The sequence below is a fragment of the Epinephelus fuscoguttatus genome, linkage group LG24 (genome assembly GCF_011397635.1).
Source record: "Epinephelus fuscoguttatus linkage group LG24, E.fuscoguttatus.final_Chr_v1".
Classification (NCBI taxonomy): domain Eukaryota; kingdom Metazoa; phylum Chordata; class Actinopteri; order Perciformes; family Serranidae; genus Epinephelus; species Epinephelus fuscoguttatus.
In genome coordinates, this window is record NC_064775.1 from 5250054 (window position 1) to 5268746 (window position 18693).

The window sequence follows — 18693 nt, forward strand, 5'->3', positions numbered from 1 at the left end:
TAACTGAACTCGATATCCCTACTCACAATCGTACACGCCAATCAGCCAAAACATTAAAACCACTGACAGATGAAGTGGATAATATTCATAATGTTCTGCTGGGAAACCTTGGGTCCTGACATTCATGTCAATGCCACCCGATGCGCTCCACCCACCCAAACACTGTTCCACCAAGTCAACCAGGTCTCACTCCGAAGTCGCTGAAATCCAGTGCTTGGGTAGTGACTTGCAGCCTCGGACACTAGTCGCGTTTCCATTACAGTTTTGAGCAAAATGAATGCGATATTTCTAAAGTTTCGACAAAGCACAATTGCAACTTGCAGGTGTTTCCATTAAAAGTTGTTTTGCGCGTGAGCCGTAATTCTCGTAAAATCTCGTCCCGCGGGAGACTCCACTTTGTTTGCGGAAGTAAGATGGACATTCCAAATCTCTTGCAAGCTGGAGCAATCATCTCGGTTGCCACTGCTGCTGTTGCAGTAGTCTACAACCGAAGACGAAGAGAGCAAGTGGTATTGCAAAGGCAAAGTCCTTATGTGTGGCAGCGACCACGGATAAAGGATTTCTGGGAGAGGATCGTGAACGAGGAATTCACCAATGTCAATGTCCGGTGACGTATATTTGCGCCAGTGTTTCCATTACACTTTTGCGATGTACTTCTATATCAACACATCTGAAAAACCACCTCATGAGAGCGTAAAAACTTTTTCTCCATATTTAAGAGTTTTTTCGAAATGTAGGTGTTTCCATTACAAGTTTTTTATTGCAATATTTAGGTTTTGCGCATTTCTAGGGTTAATGAAAATGCACTGACTGACAAAAAAGCCACCCTTTAATGTTGGCATGATGTGCTGCATTGAGGGAAACGTGGCGGAACACGAACTAAAGTTAAGGCGACTAAAGTCTGAGTAGGGCAAGTGGGAGGGGAGGTAGATGGGTCCAACAAACACCGACTTTTACCCGGGAGAGCAGTGTTTGTGTCCCATAAGATTTTAAGCCAAACCCTGCTCTTTTTTACTGAACCAAACCACGTGTGTTAGTTGTTGAAGGCAAAAATGTCAATTTCGCGTTTATTTTGAAAGAGAGTGTGTGTAAACGGTAAATTTCCTGAGAAAACAGAAGTGTATTTTGAAAACAGATGATGCGTGTAACAGGTTGAAGTTGACACTATGTCCCAGAACGTCAAAAATCAACACACAAAGGGTACCTTTCATGTCGTATCTGGACTTGGAAAGTCCATGACCAAATGTCAATATGTGAAGAGGTCGGGTCAGAATGTGTTGACCAAGTACCCTTCTTATGGCAACGGCTCTGCCTGATGGCAGTGACCCCCCCAGCAGGACAATGTGCAATGCCACACTGCCCAGGAATGGCCTAATGATCGTGACAAAGAGCTTGAGGTATCAACCCAGCCTCCACATTCCCCAAACAGAGAAAAAGCACCAATCCTCACACTGTATTCAGCAGCAGTGAATGTTTGACAGCTTTTTATGAAAAATGACAATTATTAAAACAGCTGCAGATGAATTTTCTGCCACTCTATAAATCCATTAATCATCCTTTCAGATCTGATTTGGTTAACATGAAAATCTGACAATACTAGCAGAATTTCAATGATAACATCAAATAATGGATATGAAGAGTACGCATATCACTTGTGTTTGTTTCCTATCAATCTCTCAAGTAATCGCAGTTTAAAGTGAGACTGTTAAGGTCTATTCTTCTGATTTTCAGCTTCAGTAGAGGCTGATGCCTTTCTTTCATGTTTAAAAAGGTCTCATTACGAGAGTGCTTTTTGCAATGAAAGGTAATTTCTGTTCTAACTTTCCTTCATTTCTCCAATACGAGGATTTCATTGGTAGTATTTCTGGCCTTGTCAATAAATCAAAGCAGGTGACATCATGTCTGTGACCTGTGAGGTCGTCGAGTACAGACCAATCAAGTTATTGTGCTTCATCATGCCGACTCTCAGCTGCACAGAAATCAGTACTGACACAAAGACCTTGTCTGTTCATACCACCAAATCACTGAGCTCAGACTGACATGTAAAACGTGATGTGACTGCACAGCAGAGTGCCTGTACTTTATCTTGGATTCCACTGCTGGTGAGGGGGAACCTTCAATGACCGTGACAATGTTAACATTGTTCTTGTCTGACTGGTTTACGGTGCATTACATCACAATGAGGCGAAACGATCTATCAAAACAACCAGCATTTGAGTCAATAACACCATGTGCGAAAAAGGTTTACAAATTTATGTACATGCAGTCAGTAGGATTAGATCCAGATTTTTTCAATGGATTTTCTATGAGATCGCTGCTTGGTCTCGCGATATTTCGGCCGCGCTTTGGAAAGCAGAGCTAGATGGTAAACAAACATGGCAGCACACCGGTAAGGTAAGACAACACGTTTACATGTCGTTTTCTATATGTTCTCTGACATTTATCCTAACGATATGAGGCGGTCTTTGTGGAGAAAAAGCTTGTTTAGTGGACTAACTTTGCACTTGAAGGTTGCCCGTTCACTTACGTTTTAACAGGTCTGACGCTACTATGCGCCCCGGCTGTATCTAGGCTAACGGCTAACATGCTAACTATTATTTTTATGTCACTAGTCACTTGAAACAAATTTAGGATGACAGGAGACAGGTTGAAATAAACAAATTTCCCTTTAAGATGAATATTTATGAATTAGGGACTGTTGGTTGGACAAAACAAGTGCAGTGCTGCTCTTTTCCAATTAAAATATCTCGCACTGGCTCCAAAACTCGTCAGGAAGTGACCAGATGATGTCATAAGCTTGATGCATATTGATGACTACTTTCTCGCGCTTTTAAATCCAGAAAGCGAGAGCGTCAGTTTGACCACGGAAACTCACTGCAGCTGAACCCCCACAGCGAGTAGCGTCTCCTCTCCTCCGATCTGTCCCACACCTACTGAGCTGTGAACTGTAATTACTCTGAGCAGCATGCATGGAATTCAATAGTCATATTATATTTCTCTCCTGTTGGTCTGAATACGTCATTAAATTTGTCGCTAGTTCTACAAATAAATTTGTAAAGAAGGTCTGAAAAGTTGCGAAATAAATGTTATATAAACCAGACAATTTTAAAAATCTACAAACCCCAAAGTGCGTTGGTTGCAGCCTTTTTAATGTGAAATTCTGAGGGTGTTTATGTGCTCACTGATCATTTAATATCTACTCACAGTCTACTGATGGGATGAAGGAGAAGAGGAAGTGAGCTGATCCAGGTTCAGTGAGGATGATCTTCCAGACAGGGCAGCAGAAGATCTGAAAAGACATGCAGGTTTTACATTTGGAAATAGAGCTGCAACAATTAATCAATTATCTATCAAGTATTAAATGATAATCAGTTGATCAGTTTGAGTAATTTTTCAAGAAAGAAAAAGAGTCTTTAATTCAAGTGCCTCCTCTCCTCTGTGACAGTACACTGAATGTCTTTGGGATGAGTGCAAAACAAGACATTTGAAGCGACATCTTGGGCTTTGGGAAACACTGCCGATATTTTGTAGACCAAAAGAAGTTAACACTGTCTTCTTCAGATCATTGCAGGCTTGTTTTTGTGCGTTTGTCCACGCTAATTTATCTGCGTGTGGCTAAAATGGGACATGAGGGACTCACCATTTGTTATAATTCGACTGTTATTGCTCATTTTCTACCCACAGTAACAAAAACTAAAAATAAAACCGAGAGTTCTGTCAGAAACACATTTGCCCCCATGTCACTCGATTGAGCCAATAACAGAGGTGTTCCCTGTCCCTATGTGTGTGTGTGTGTGTGTGTGTGTGTGTGTGTGTGTGCGCGCGTGTGGACCCTGTGGGCTCGGCATTAGAATAAAGCATGAATAATTTCTTTAGAGGGACGGAGCAGCTGTAGCCCTTTCACATGAAAATGAGCATCGCCCACACCCTCAAACACACACACACACACACACACACACACACACACACACACACACACACACACACACACACACACACAGAGCTAAACAGAGTTTCACCCCCTCACTGTTGCAGCCGTGTCACAAACTATCTACTTCCTGGACTCTGAATACACTGCAGAGCTGGGCAAGAAATCAATGATATCAATATTATATCAAATCAGTTATTGTAATACCACTGTATATCTTAATTATCTTTATCAGGTCTCAAGTGCAGAAGGAGAGGACAAACCTCACTCTGTGTGTGTGCGTGTGTGAAACTGCATCTTGCTCAAGTTAGCATTACTTCCTTCTGCTGTTTCAGGAAGTGTATTACACGAGCCGGTCTGGCTGACAACAGTAACCTTCAGCCCGCTTTCAGTCTGCTGAACAAACACCTGGCTGCACTTTATAAATGGCTGCTTCACTGACACAGTCATGGCAAAGATCACCTTTGAATATCTTTAAGTACTGTTTACTTAGAGCTACATAGATTATATGTATGTCTCTGGACAGTCAGTTCAAACATTAGCATAAACAAAGAAGGAAGGAAGATCAAGATTAAGATCTGGTATATGAGTCAGAAACACACAGCTATACTAACTCCAACCCTTACCTTGGCTTCAACCCAAACATTAGTGAAACCAAATCCATTGATGGATTACTGAACAGGCCTACCAGGCACAGGCCAAAGAGACCAAAGTGTTAGGGGCGGCTCTGCAAAAAATTTGAGGGACTCAAATTGACCACAAAAGGATGCAAAACAGCTGCAAAGAGACACAGAGAGACTCGCAACGACTACAAAAAGGGGCAAAATAACCACAAAGACAAAGACAGATGCAAAACAACAATAAAAGTCTGTGTCTTTCTCCTACGTACAGTAGGAATTTAGGAGAGGTGGTGGGCCCTTCTGCACTCATTGTCTCACAATCCACCCACGCTAAAACCAAGTCTCGAGGCCCAAACACACCAAACTGACATCAAGGATTTACCAGTGATGAAGGATGATTATTGCTAGTCTCAAGTCGCCTAGCAGAGGAAATAACTCTCCACACCAGCGTCATTCAAAAAGGGAGAACAGAAGACCTTCATGACGGATTTAACAGTTCGCACAACCCAAATGTTGACTTGGGCTCAATCCCAATACCCCCCCTTGTCCACTACCCCTTAGCCATCGAAATGAAGCAACGAGGGGTAGGGGTTGAAATCTTTCCCTAGGAATTGTCACACCACTCACTACGTCACTGCGTCGGTAACGTTCACACATACGTAACTATTTTAAACAGGAAGCTGCGAGCCATCTACATTTCCAACTGGCATCTACAATGGAGTCTCCAGTTGAGTTCATCCTACCAATTGCGTTTGTTGTATTCATCATGCTTCGTTTGAAGAACGACAGACGACAGGGGACTTCTGCTAGCTAGCTAACCAGCTAACATTGCGATGCAGCATAGTTATACTAGCTGGCGTGTTATCGTAATATGAAAAATCCAACAATTTTGCAGAACAGGACAGACGACAGACGCCAGATAGTGCGAGCTAGCTATCAAGCAACCTGACGACAGTAACGTTAGCTATGTATGAACTTTTTTCCCCATCTCTTGCTCGGGGGTAGCCATGGCGACGTCTACCCCTCGCTAGTCTGAGTGGGCGGAAGTTCGCTGCATAGATCAGTCTCTCATTGGGCGGAAGGAGCCACCCGCTGAAGTCCTGCCCTACCACCTCCGGTTGTAGTTTTCAACACGTCCTTTACTAACTTTTGCGGTGTTTGATCTTGCGGGGATGTAGCCATTTTTCTGCCATGGTTCGCGTCCTGTAGGCGATATTTTTGTGGGCGTGTTACACCAAAACCTTTTTCCCCCCGGCAATATTTTTGCAAGCGCACCGTTGCTGTGGCGCCGCCCAGAACGATTGTGATTGGTTGAAAGAAATAAAAAAAGCCGGGGCCTTTTTTTCTCCAATCTTAAAGTGAGAGTCGGCGCAGCCAGACCTTTCTTTTCTTGAGAAAGGTCTGGTGAGCGAGACTAACTCCTTGCTGGCAAGTCAGCATCTGAAATCCCTCGCTCTGAAGGGCATACCCCTCGTTATGCCCCTTCCTAAAAAGGAATTGGGACACCCATACCCCTCGCGGGAACCGCAAATGTAGGGGTAGGGCCAAGGGGTAGGGCTAAGGGGGGGTACTGGGACTGGCCCTTGGTGTTCAAGAGCCCTTGGGGCGAGGGTCAGAGGCTGGCAACCTGCGGCTTCAGAGCTGCAGGCATCTCTTTAGCCCCTCTCCAATGGCTCCCTGTGGCTCTGACCAAAAAATGAGGCTCTAATATATTTTGCGGCTCCAGACAGATTAAATCAATTTTTTTGGACCAAAAATGGCTTGTCTGGTAGTAAAGGTCGCTGACCCCTGGCCTACGTCTTCGCAGTGTACTCAAGTTCAACATTTTGGCTGAGAAACAGGTGACGTTAGGGCAACACAATGGTCAGCTCATGTCTCCACTAGTTCTTCGATGTCAAATGCAAAGTGTCCTCAATCTCAAAGTCTAAAACACTAGTCCTCACAAAGACAGATGCACAAGCAGCCACCTTATGAAGGGCCAAAATTACTTTCATTCATTGCTAAGTAACAACATAAATCATATTGTTTGGAAAATGATCTAGCACATAAGACATTACCTTGATTCTAGCAGTGTAATTATCCATCTTACGTACAGATAATGTTGGGAAAAAGGTCAAACTGCCAAGAAGAAAAGTCAAATGATTTCAACCAATTAGTGGTTTTGCAACACTGCACCTTTAAATGCCAGTGAAAGGCAACTTAACACAATTTGACACAGAACTCTTACTCATTGCTGTTTAGCACGCAATAGGGGGGGATTTCCTGCCACTGACCATACCTGGAAACAAAACTGAATGTTGAATCAAACATGACGCAGGAGTATAAAAAAATAACAACAGTCTGAAGCTGTTAAAGAGACGGGATGAAAGCAGAAGTGAGCTGGCAGGGTCAAGTTACGAGTCTCTCTTTGACGAGCTCCAAGGAAAAACTGCAAGCGCCAGTTCCCACAATATGAGGGAAGTAATCAATGAGGACTTGCTGACATTAAACAGAGGGGTTTTGCAGATTTCTGGAAGCGCTCATCCTGTGTTTTCATACTATGGAGATAGGTAGGGGGCTGCTTAATCGCAAAGGTCTTTACTATTTCCTCTACTGATGCAATGAGTAGAAACTTGTAAATCAATCTGACAAACAGTTAATTCTTTGGATTACAGATGATCCTGACACATAACTCATGATCTAGTTTTATTCTGCTCTCAGATTAGGTCTGCAGTGATTCATTAATATGTCCTTCCATACAAATAAGGCTCAGTGTCCCAGTGAATATATCATTTCAACATTCAGCCATTTAGACCATTGCTGCATCCCAAATCGCGTACTATGCACTACATACCCGATACATGTTCTATCATTCAACACACGTTGGTGTAGGGTGATTTAAGAGTGATTGAGACATATGGTCAGTTGGGATAAGTTTCTTTTCTCACCTGATGAGTGGAAAGAAACTTTTTTTATTGAGCCATAGCTGTGAAACCACATTATCGAAATTGCATGCCTTCACAGTTGTGGCATCACGTAGGCGGGTAGGGCAAGATTCAAACAGGAAGTTGAACCTGCAATGCATGAGACTTCCCAACCTCTTCATGTGTGCAGAACCCTAATTAACCATGAAAATATTCATGGACTTGCTGGATTTCGCTAGGTGCTTTTTGCAGGGCATTTTTAGCCTTTTTTAAAACAAGAGTTGTGCAAATTTGCAGGAAAGCCCAATCAGTCTTCTTTCAGCATTGGCAGTATAAAAACAAAATCAGGGAGTGCGTCAAAATGCCGCCTACCTACTTTTGTTTATACAGAATGTGCCTTTTTGGGGCAATGGGGGGCGTGAGCAAGTAACAAAACGTGTAGCTCAGCGTGTGACGTAAACAGTGACGTGGGAGGGAAGCCGCGGCTGGTCAGTCCTTCAGCGATTCTCTCATAAGTCGGCCCGTTCTTAACCGTCCCCGTCATCTGACGGTTAATGGCCTCTTTGTTTGCGAGGACAAGGAGGGTGCACAATTCCTTGTCTCCCCAGTTGCTCATCTTTACAGTGTCTGTCAGGTTTGTGTTTCCCTCTTGCTAATTCCTGCTATCAGCTGTTTCCTGTTTATCCACTGCCAGTGGCTCGCATGTGCGGCGTCATCAACAGCTCCTCCCACAAGTCTTCAACAGCTCCTCCTGTTGCAGAAGGGCGCCTTGGTCTGTTTAAACTAAAAGGGTTCCACCAATATGTCTACCCTACGAGGTGGAAAATTGGGCACCACGGATCAACTCGCCAATCCGGCTCTGTGTGTCTAAATGCTCACAGCTTGCCGGCAAAACAGCCCAACATTCACGGAAAATCTGGCAGGGATGGGGAGGGCTGCTGCGCGGTGAGGGAGAGCCGAGGCTCCCAGAGAGGGAAAAATAGAACCAAGTAGGATACAATACTCGCGTGCTCGTCTGGTAGGAGGGGCTCAGGGCGGAGACGAACAAAACCTAACTCAGATGAGACTCAAAAATCAACCATTTTCAGGCTTTCTGCCTACTGCAGCTTTAAATTATATCAGAGTATGAAAAAAAATTGTGCAATAAATATGCTTACATTAGCCTAAATGATAAGATGTGTTGTCCCAACCACCCAAATGGGGTCAGTTTACATAAAAGGGTCCGTCACGCCTCCTTGGAATACGATATAACTGTCTTTCCTCCTCAAATGGATAGGTAACATCTTCAGTATTACAGAAATGTATCATTTGTTTGGCTATTTGTTTTATTTTATTTATAGCAGGAAAGTTAACAGGAGGAGGAAATTCGAAAACCATCCCAATCACCCTTAATTCACTGCATCTTTACGAACGCACTGAGCTGTGATTTACCTCGTCACTTCCTGAGAACCTGGATTTTTTATTCACTTCTGTAGCGGCTGTAGGAAAATGCAAACTGCACGCAAACTTGGTGTACATGTCGCAGGCATCTTTGTCGCCAGGCAGCTAAATGCTAACATCAGCTAACCTCTATAAAAAGATATCTGCATAAACAAAAAAGCTAATATAAAGCTACCTCGTTGTCAGATGATGTCACTGGGTTCCACGATTGCATATCGGCCAATGTGTTCCTCGTCTCCACGCGTCTGTGTACCTGCTGTTAACCCATGATTGGTTGACGTCTGTTGATAGAGATCAACCCTTCTGGCGGTGCTATTTTCACTTCATAATAGATGATTTTATGGCTGCATGAGCCACCAGATTTTGTTTGTTCTTGTGCAAAAACACCAACGAACAGATCCGAGCGAGCATGACCTCATCTGATATAAGGATGTGGGCATCAGCTAATGAATCATCAGGATGAGCAGACAAAAAAGCAAAAGAACAAACTGTGACTCTGACCAGTGAGTCACCGCGATGAAGTCACACAGCCTCATTAGAAAAGACAGTAAAAGCAGGTTTCTCTCTGATTACTCAGAAATAGCTGTTTTACTGTAGAAATCTGTTGTTTTGCTTTGTCTGGTGAAATGCTGTGGAAAAAGAGAATGACAAAATTTCACTTCTCAGTTTGTAATGCTACTTGTAGCACGTCACAAAAGACACTTTAGTATCAGAGTGTCCGTCTCATTCTGGACTGTAAATGTATTTGCAACAGTGAAGCTTTTAAGGGCGGATCCATGTCTCTGGTGTGCACGAGAGGCCAATGATCGAGTCTCCAGCCATCTGTGCCACAGCCATGCTGTCTGCCAGGACGGACATTTGTCTGCCTGTTTAACATCACAGTGCCGCACAAAATAACACAACAAAATGTGTCACACAAACGTGCACATGCTCATGCAGCTATAAAAGATGTTTCTGATCTGATTATCTCGCCACACTTACCGCTCTTTCCCAAACATTTATTAGGTAAAGAAACATCATAGGGTTATATATTTTATAAAATCTGTTATCCAACCTGTCCACCCACATGTAGCTTGGCAAACTGACCAGTTGCTGTGACACAGCTTTTTTGTCCACTCGCAATCCGGCTGTCTTCGGTTTGCATTTGCATTTCACACTGTAAACACTTATCAGATCCGTTTTGTGCAGGATGTGGGTCAGTTCAAACTAAAGCGGAGGAGGTCAAAGGTCAGAGGTCAACAGGTTTTCTGCAGAGGTGGACCACTGTGCTGAAAAAAGCTACCTCAGCAAACATCATTAAAAAAAACAACGATTTCTATGGCGATTAAAAAAGGATGAAGCAGCCATTTCATACAGTAAGTACCATTTAGTTCACAATATACCGCTGAAATATTCCCAACAGGAAGTCACACCGCTTAAAATCTGAATTATCATTAAGTCGGTTTGATTACAATGCTTTGAAAATCACACAGTAAATTAGGGCTGCAACAATTAGTCGACTAATCGGTGACTATTTTCGTAGGCGACTAATCGGTTTGAGTCATTTCTCATAGAAAAGTACTATTAAAGTACCCCAGAATACTCTTACTGCAGCTTCTTAAGTTCAAATATTGGCAGCTTTACACACTCTCCCATGACGGTGAACTAAAACCCTTTGGGAGAGACAGACCGACATTTTTCAACATTTTAACACACTTTTCGATAAAATGATTAGTCGACTAATCGAAGAAATAATCGACAGTCGACAATGAAAATAATGGTTAGTTGCAGCCCTAGAGTAAAGACTGTCCAGCATCAACCAAAGTTAGAAATTTGTGAATTTCTGGTTGTTTTAACTTTTGAAATGTTTCCATAATATTATGACTCCTTTCCATGACTTTGTTACAGTTATTTAAAATGGGTACATGGCATGTGACGCCCCTCCCACCGTCTTGGAGGATGCTCTGGCCAACCTCATCAGGCAGCTGGCTGACATGGGAGGGTCGTTGCCTTGATGAAGCTCACCTGGCTACACAAGCTGCCTCATGTTTTCACTTGCTCTCTCCCTTCCCACAGGTGACGTCCACCCTTTATCGTTGCTTTTTGGTTTTGCACCTTCAACATCTCCACAGCACACCTGACACGCATCCATACATAGGCCTCTAGTTTCCCGGCGCAGCACAGGGTGGCGCAGGGTGGCGAACCCCGCGCAGAGCTAGTTTCGAGCAGCACAACCTGAGGCGCGCTCAGTTTGGCAGACCGAGGTGTGCTGAGATGGGTGTGGCGGCGCCGCAGGGGGAGGTGTCGACAGATCCAGCTTGGCGCAGTGACAGTTTCGTGCCAAAAGGCTTCGCTGAAGGTGCGCTAAAAGCTCGCCAGCTGAAACCAGGTCTACTGTCAGCGCAGGCGGAGCGCAGCCGGTATAAGCCGAAGTTTGGCTTACCGGCGGACAGTGCGCACACGTCACCAAAACCTCACATGTATCTCTATATCGACTGTCCCATCACATCTGATGTCAGATCAAAGGGGATTGGCACCGTTTGGCACGCGTAATGGAAACCCAACCTGATTTGATTCACACAGTTGCAAACTAATGAGTTCACATCCCTCTCAGCCAACCACAAACAGCCACAGAGATGAGATTTTCTGCGGTCTTTGTGGAAAAAAAAAGCTTGGTTAGTGGACTAACTTTGCACTTGAAGGTTGCCCGTTCACTTACGTTTTAACAGGTCTGACGCTACTATGCGCCCCGGCTGTATCTAGGCTAACGGCTAACATGCTAACTATTATTTTTATGTCACTAGTCACTTGAAACAAATTTAGGACGATAGGAGACAGGTTGAAATAAACCGAAATTTCCCTTTAACATCACAGTGTACCTTGAAACCATTTGGATTTGAATTTTGATGAATTTGTATACATTTATTTCTTCTTAAACAAACGTTTGCTTTACGGATACATCTAACTATTATTTTGTGATATTACCTGAGCCTGAGAATCTGCATTACCTCAATAACTTAAGGTGGATTGCCGTCATATTTAGACAGACATAACTGCCACCAGCATCATTTGTATACAATATTCATGTATCTCAGGTGCCTAATATCTCAGTGTGAGAGCCTTGAATATAACCTGCTACTTTTTGGCATTTTTCTGTTTCTCTCCTGATGTAACAGGATGTTTCTCTGCTCCGAAGGGGGGCGTGGCCGTGGTGATGATGCGATGATGTCATACTAGTGATGCAGCGCAACAGTATTTTGTAAATTCCTAATAAAAGCAATGTATTTCACGTAACGTTGGCATGTTTTGTGACTTTTACTAACATATTTTAAACAACAGCCAAAACATGTTCTCAAATTCCAAACTATTTCTAGACCTTAAAAACAGTTTTTATTACTTTATGACTTTTTCAGGAATTCCATTAATGTTGGAACCCTGGATTAATTGGGAAGCTTTGATACTGTTTAATGGAGATACATCAGGTTGGGGTAGCTAGCTACTTCCGCCACACAGTCTCCTGGAGGTCACCTAACTCAGAAGTAATCCCATTACTAGAGCTTGCCATCCCTGCTCATTTTAAGACATTCTGTCTGAGTTCTACTCATCTCATGTTCTCCAAGCTCGTCTCCTCTGTCTCTCCTGCCTGCCTGTCCATTTGCAAAATGACAGCATTTTAATCCACAAAGTGAAAACCACAGTACGTCTACCTGTGCACTGCACTGACACTGGCACAGAAAGTCCCTTTCCCGAGCACTGAAACTGTCCAGCAGCACTGACTGAGCTAGCCCAGCATCGTTTTAAAATCACTCCCTGCACGAAATTCTACCATTGGTGAGAAGATGACCTATTAGCATACAGCATGATTGTGCATTTTCTCCCAAATGCCCAAACACAGCTACAGATGTCACCCTCAAGACATTAAACCAGCATCACAGTCCAAAGCTGGGTGATGCTGGTCAAAACGCTAGCTTAAAACAGATGGCAGCCTGAATTCACACACACATACCCGAGGACGTCTGCTGCCGGTGGATGTAAACAAACTCACGCTGCAGACGCCGTCACGAGGCAAGGAGACTGCAGCCAGCCCTCGCCCTCTCCTCTTCCTCCTGCTTTCCATCTCTCCTCCTCACCCTTCACTCTCCCTCTCCCTCCAACAGCTCGCTGCTTCCCAAACATTCAAGCCAATTAACTCTTTCTCTGCCTGGTCTGCAGCAAAAACAGCGCTGTCTCTCCCACTGGGGATGCAACGGAAAGTGAACATCATGAAAACAGGGTTTATTACAGGACTTTTGATTGGAACTGCATTAGTTAGAGCAAGATGTGCCTAATAAACTGACAGCTGAGTGTATTTGCAGGTTCCAGCTTCTTCAGTGTCAGGATTTGCTGCAGTTACTCAGTTTTTATACATCAAAAACCACAAGCTCAAACATATTTGGCTTTTGGACTATGGGTTGGACTGAATAACAATTGAGTTTTGGTGACAAGTACTTTTTTATATTCCCTACTTTGACAAATATTGATATGTTTTTGTACGAAACCCTTCTATAAAAGCAGACAACACCTCTCAAATGTTACATGTGTAAATACAAGGAGACTTTCCACATCTTTGCCTAAGAAAAAAACTCTAAAACTGGCAAAATATTAATGTAAAGTACAAGTTTTTGTCACCTCAAAATACATAGAAATTAAAACAATATCCTATCCTATCTATAGCCATATAGACAAATTTGTACTTTACATACGAGGATTAAAGACAGATGTTTATATCTGCTTTCCAAAGTGTTTTCAGCATCTTTTCCTAAGAAAATTACTCTCAAATTGGTAAAATATTTACCTAAATTAGGTACTATCTAATCAGAGAATCAGTAAACAAGGTTAGAAATCTGACTTGAAATGTGATGCCAGCTTTTTGGTATTTAACCGTTTGGTAATTGGCGCTCGGCACAAGTTTTTGTCAATACTTAACATGTATAGAATAAAATAACATCCTGTTCTATCTGTACAGGGCTTGACGCTAACTTTTTTCCCGAGGAGCACATGTGCTCCTAAGTTGAATAAGTGAGGAGCGCACAAAGAACTTTAGGGGCACAATGTAAATTGATCAAATAATGTGTTTTCCGTAATAAACGTGATGCAAATAGACATTTACAAGCAAAATGATTTAATGAATTTGTATACAAAATGTACAGAAAGGTAAAATCATCAAGTTTTGAAAAAGTATTGCAATTTAATTTTGTCTTTAATGTTATTATCTTACATATATTATCTTTGCAATATGATTATCTTATATAATGTTATTACTATTCTAAAACATTCTCCAGGTCCTCTGAAACTCTGCAGGACTTATTTCCACCCTGCCCAGCAGCGGTACCATGGCGAACGGTCCCTAAGTGCAGGGAGAACAGAGCAGGCTTCTCTAGAGGTCTGCCGCTTTTCCCGGTCCGTCTCCTCCTCCACAGTTTGACTTATTTAAACGCTGCCGACAGTGGCTTGGAAAACCGTCCATAACCGTGTCACACGGGGAAGAGGGAAGAGGGAAGAGGGAAGGCGGCTGGAGTTCCTCCAACATTTGCGGTTAGATTATCATATTTTTTTACTGACAAAAATATAGGCTGCTTCGGCTGACTTTTTTTATGCGCACATGTGCCCCTAAATATTTTTTACAGTTCACACACACCTATTTTTAGTCGCAAATGCGATCAGCCGATAATGGGAAATTTATATTATCATTTATTATTCTTATAATAGAATCATAGCTGATAAATAGAGCTGATAATACAAAGCAAAACTGCTTTCATTGACTTCAGTGGCGCAGCATCAACACCGCCATAAACACAGAGAAGACGAAGAAGCAAGAGCAGCAACTAGAGAGCCATTTTTTTTTTTTATAGTTTATGTCTCCATATATTAAGGATCGAGAAAGCATCAAGCCAACCCCATATTTTTGAAGCTGGAAAAATATCAATAAAAAGTTGCACATTCATTATATATGTTTATATGTTCATATTTTTTGCAGTGGAGATGGCTTGTAAACAGCAACAGTACTGTGGGGAGACAAATCACGTTTTTTTGCTGTGCCGTCCATGTGGTCGTCCTATCTTTGGCAACACACACACACACACACAGGTTTCACTCTTCTTTTTGATGCTTCTCCATATTCCCCCGATGCTCATCAATAATTAATCCGACCGTTGCATGAGAGCACCAAGCGGCAGCAGAGCAGTTTGTCTGTGTGCTGTTGGTCAGACCATCCCAACTGAGTGTATGTGCACTGACAGAGATGTTGTGCATCTGTCTTCTGTTAATAATTAAGCATAAATTTGCCAAATTGGTTGAAAAAATTAAAGAACTGGAGTCTTTATTATGTATACTGTATTTATTCACTTTTTATGTATATGTGTCTAGCTTCTGGAAATGTTTGGTGCCATGCCTCCTGAATATGTATAATAATGATAATGTTGGGTTATGGAGCGATCTATTTTAGGTGAAGAAGATGACACAGCTCATTAGCGACCCACAGAGCGTCCCTCCACCTGCATCTCCTCATTATATTATCGACTATATCCTTTCTCTTCCTCCATCCTTTAAAAGCAGTCGTATGACGAGAGCAAGAAAGGCAGCTGCAGAGGGAGACACAGATGAGGATGAATCAACAGGCGTCTGTGCGACCCTCTTGAGCTGAGTGGGAGAGTTTGATGAGTCACCACACACACATGCACACGGAGATATGACGGAGACGCTAACCATGTGATTTTGAATCAAATCACACTTCATCGACAGAGATCCGAGTGGTCAGCGGCCTCAAAAATATGCTTCACCTCCCCTCTGACGACTGTTCAATAACAATCAACGACAAATTAGTAACCTAGATGTCTTCGTGCTTTATATTGCGGGCATTTTCCTCTTCTTTCCACACCAATCTGCACATTAATTGATAATGAAAGTAATTGTTAGTTGCATCCTATCAAATCACCATAGCTGCCTAATTTGCATTGATGCACAGCTTGTAATTAAGGCCCGACTAATGTTGGGTTTCGCTACCAGTGCTTTAAAGCTGCAGCTAAGGACTATGCCATAATTATTTTATAAACATCTAACAATTTGTTGATTTTAAGAAAATGTCAGAAAATTCTGAAAATGCTCATCAAAGCTTCTGAAGTTGGCTGTTGCGTCCAAACAACATTCAAAGCCACTAAAAATACTCAATTTACAATTCAATGAAAAAGAAAAGAGCAGAAAATATCTCATGTTCGAGAAGCATGCGCCTCCTCTTGGCTCTGTTTTCAGGCTTTAGAAAACCTAGCAGTGATGGGAGACTTGATTTTAGAAAGAGGCAAATCTAAAGGTGCGTGCACGTCCCTTCAGATGGTGAAAGTCTGATTCAATGGCAGAGAATCCTGCAGAGAAAGTTGCTAATCCAGCATCGGTAACAACTACCTACATTGCAGAGCAACCCAAAAAAGGAAGACAGACTCATCAAAAAGAAAGTGGCGTCATCAGCAGCCCCTCCCGTTGCGGAAGGGCGCCTCGGTCTGTTTAAACTAAAAAGGGTTCCGCCAATATGTCTACCCTACGAGGCGGAAAATTGGGCACCTCGGATCAACTCGCCAATCCAGCTCTGTGTGTCTAAACGCTCGCAGCTTGCCGGCAAAACTGCCCAGCATTTGCGGAAAATCTGGCAGCGTAAAAGCGGCTAATGTTGCTTACAGTTTTGCTTTCTCCTAACCGTAGCTAAAGGTTCACAGCTGCATCTTTAAGTTCACATTTATGTAGCTAACGTCAGAGCCTTGAATCGCACTGTGTCCTCCACCTCACTCCCTGCAGTTATGGCCTCCTCACTGGGAGAATGGGCAGCAGCTCCTGGGTACCGCACAGCCCCAACTCCTTGCCAGATCAGCAAACTTTCTGTTGCTGCTGTTACACAGGTTAGACACGACGCTGCAGCTGGGCATTTGCAGCTGGAGGTTAGCGCTGTCCAAACTCCAGCTGCTACAGCAACTGACCTTAGGTCATCTACTGAGATGCTGCCAGCTCTCCTCCCGGGGAAGCAGTTCACAGCAGCAGGGAGCGAGAGGGTGGGGTGGTTACGGCTAGCTTTCAAATTCTTATCTCATTTGTGGTCTGATAAACAGAGAGAGAGCAGGGCAAGGAGGGGCTGAGTGTATGATATGTGATTAAATAAATCAATGTATAGGAAACTCTGGGTGAATGGAAATATGTAATGATATGGAAAGGGTCCCCTTGCCCTGCACATGCTGCACAAAGCCATAACATTATTCTGTGATATTACTTTACTAGCCGCTTTGAGCCCATGAAAGACTGATGTTTGAGTTGGCAAGATGGAGAGACAGTGACAGGCAATGATTTATGTGGAAATACAGGAAGAAATGGAAATAGCGGGGTTTTCCAGGACTACAGGGAGTACAAAACAAATGCAGAAAAGATGCAAAATGGCCTTCGGATTATTGGATTTCGGGCCAAAGTTGTCAAACCTTTGTGGAGCCTGTACACATAGCTGCCATAAGCCGGGTTTAATCCTCTAACATATGACTGAAAATCAAGCTTAAGTCATGTGATGACACCTGAGGCAGCTCTACTCCCAACAAAGGCAGTGGAAGTGGAAATGACGGCAATGTTTGAGGGACTTTGGGCTTTGAAGACAACATAAACTCGACTTGACACAACAAACAGAGCAAAACTCCCACCTGAGGACATTTAATGTATCAAACTTCCACAGCAAAGGGCCTCATTTCCAAGCAGGTCACACTCCTCCTCTTTGAGAGCATCATCAGCTTTTGGAAATCGATGTCCAGCTGACCTTGACTCCCACACAGCGAAACTCTAAACCACTCTGACGGCCAGCCTGCAGTGAGATGTGAGGACAACATGCAAACAGATCCAGCACATGTGCACACACGCTCAGCATCCTGACAGGGCATGCAGCACTGCACGCTGCAACATCACTGCCTATGCAATCATGACATGGCAGTATACTATATGTTCATGTGTGAAAATGCACCCTTCCCTAACTAAGTTACGTAATACTAGCGGCAGCGGTGTTTCTCAGCCTGTCACACTCAATGAAACACTTCCACACCACAACACGTCCTGTCAGAGGACATTCTCCACATTAAACCACACTTAAACCCAATTTTGCGCCACATTCAGCCCATGTTAATGTCTTATTTGACCTTACACTTCCTGTCTTGCTCCGGCGTCAGTCTCCTGAACTCAACTGCTCTGCTGTTTCTAAGTTACGAGCCGCAAACACTACTAAACTCTGCCCTTTTTAGTAAAAACGTAATAAGAAAACACGCTTAAGCTTCCGTTTCCGAACTTAGAGACACCATAAACACCAACAAAGCCGCAACCATTAGCTCTTAAGCGGATAAAAAGCGTCATTACGCTCCGTATTTTGAATTAAAACAACCTGTAATTAGCTGTTACCTTCTGGTCCGGCTGCCTCAGGTGGAGCAATATCCGTTTGTTGGATACAAAGATAACTGTTGTCGGAAGCGTGTCCACAAACTGCAACACTATCCGTATGTGTGTGTGTGTGTGTGTGTGTGTGTGTGTGTGTGTGTGTGGGGCTCCTGCTGACTGTCGCCGCAGCAGCGACAGGCGTCGGCCACGCCTCCTGCGTGCCACGCTGTGGCGTCATCACGCAGGCTCGTACGCATCACGTAGGTTTTTTTTTTTAAACAATGATTTTTTTTAAAAATATTTATTTAACTGCAGATGAATTAATAGAAGTAGTAGAAGTAAGTTCATTAACTCAAATCATTTTTAAAATATAATATTAGATAAATAAATAGTTCATTTT

At 43.1% G+C, this 18693-nt stretch overlaps 1 protein-coding gene across 13 annotated transcripts in view; it reads right to left on the minus strand.

Moving 5' to 3' along the window:
• The window catches only part of LOC125884662 (inositol polyphosphate-4-phosphatase type I A-like), an 85034-nt gene extending 66542 nt beyond the window's left edge, over positions 1–18492 (minus strand). For 7 of the 13 annotated variants that reach the window (XR_007448753.1, XR_007448752.1, XR_007448750.1 and 4 more), the window contains exons 1-2: positions 18318–18490; positions 3205–3289 (exon numbers count right to left, since the gene is read on the minus strand). The gene's annotated coding sequence lies outside the window, so the exon portion shown is untranslated. Of the gene's footprint in view, positions 1–3204; positions 3290–12876; positions 12970–18317 lie in introns of those variants that run through there. The other 6 variants (XM_049569714.1, XM_049569713.1, XM_049569712.1 and 3 more) reach the window with 4 other exon arrangements.
• Between the last annotated feature and the right edge of the window lie 201 nt (positions 18493–18693).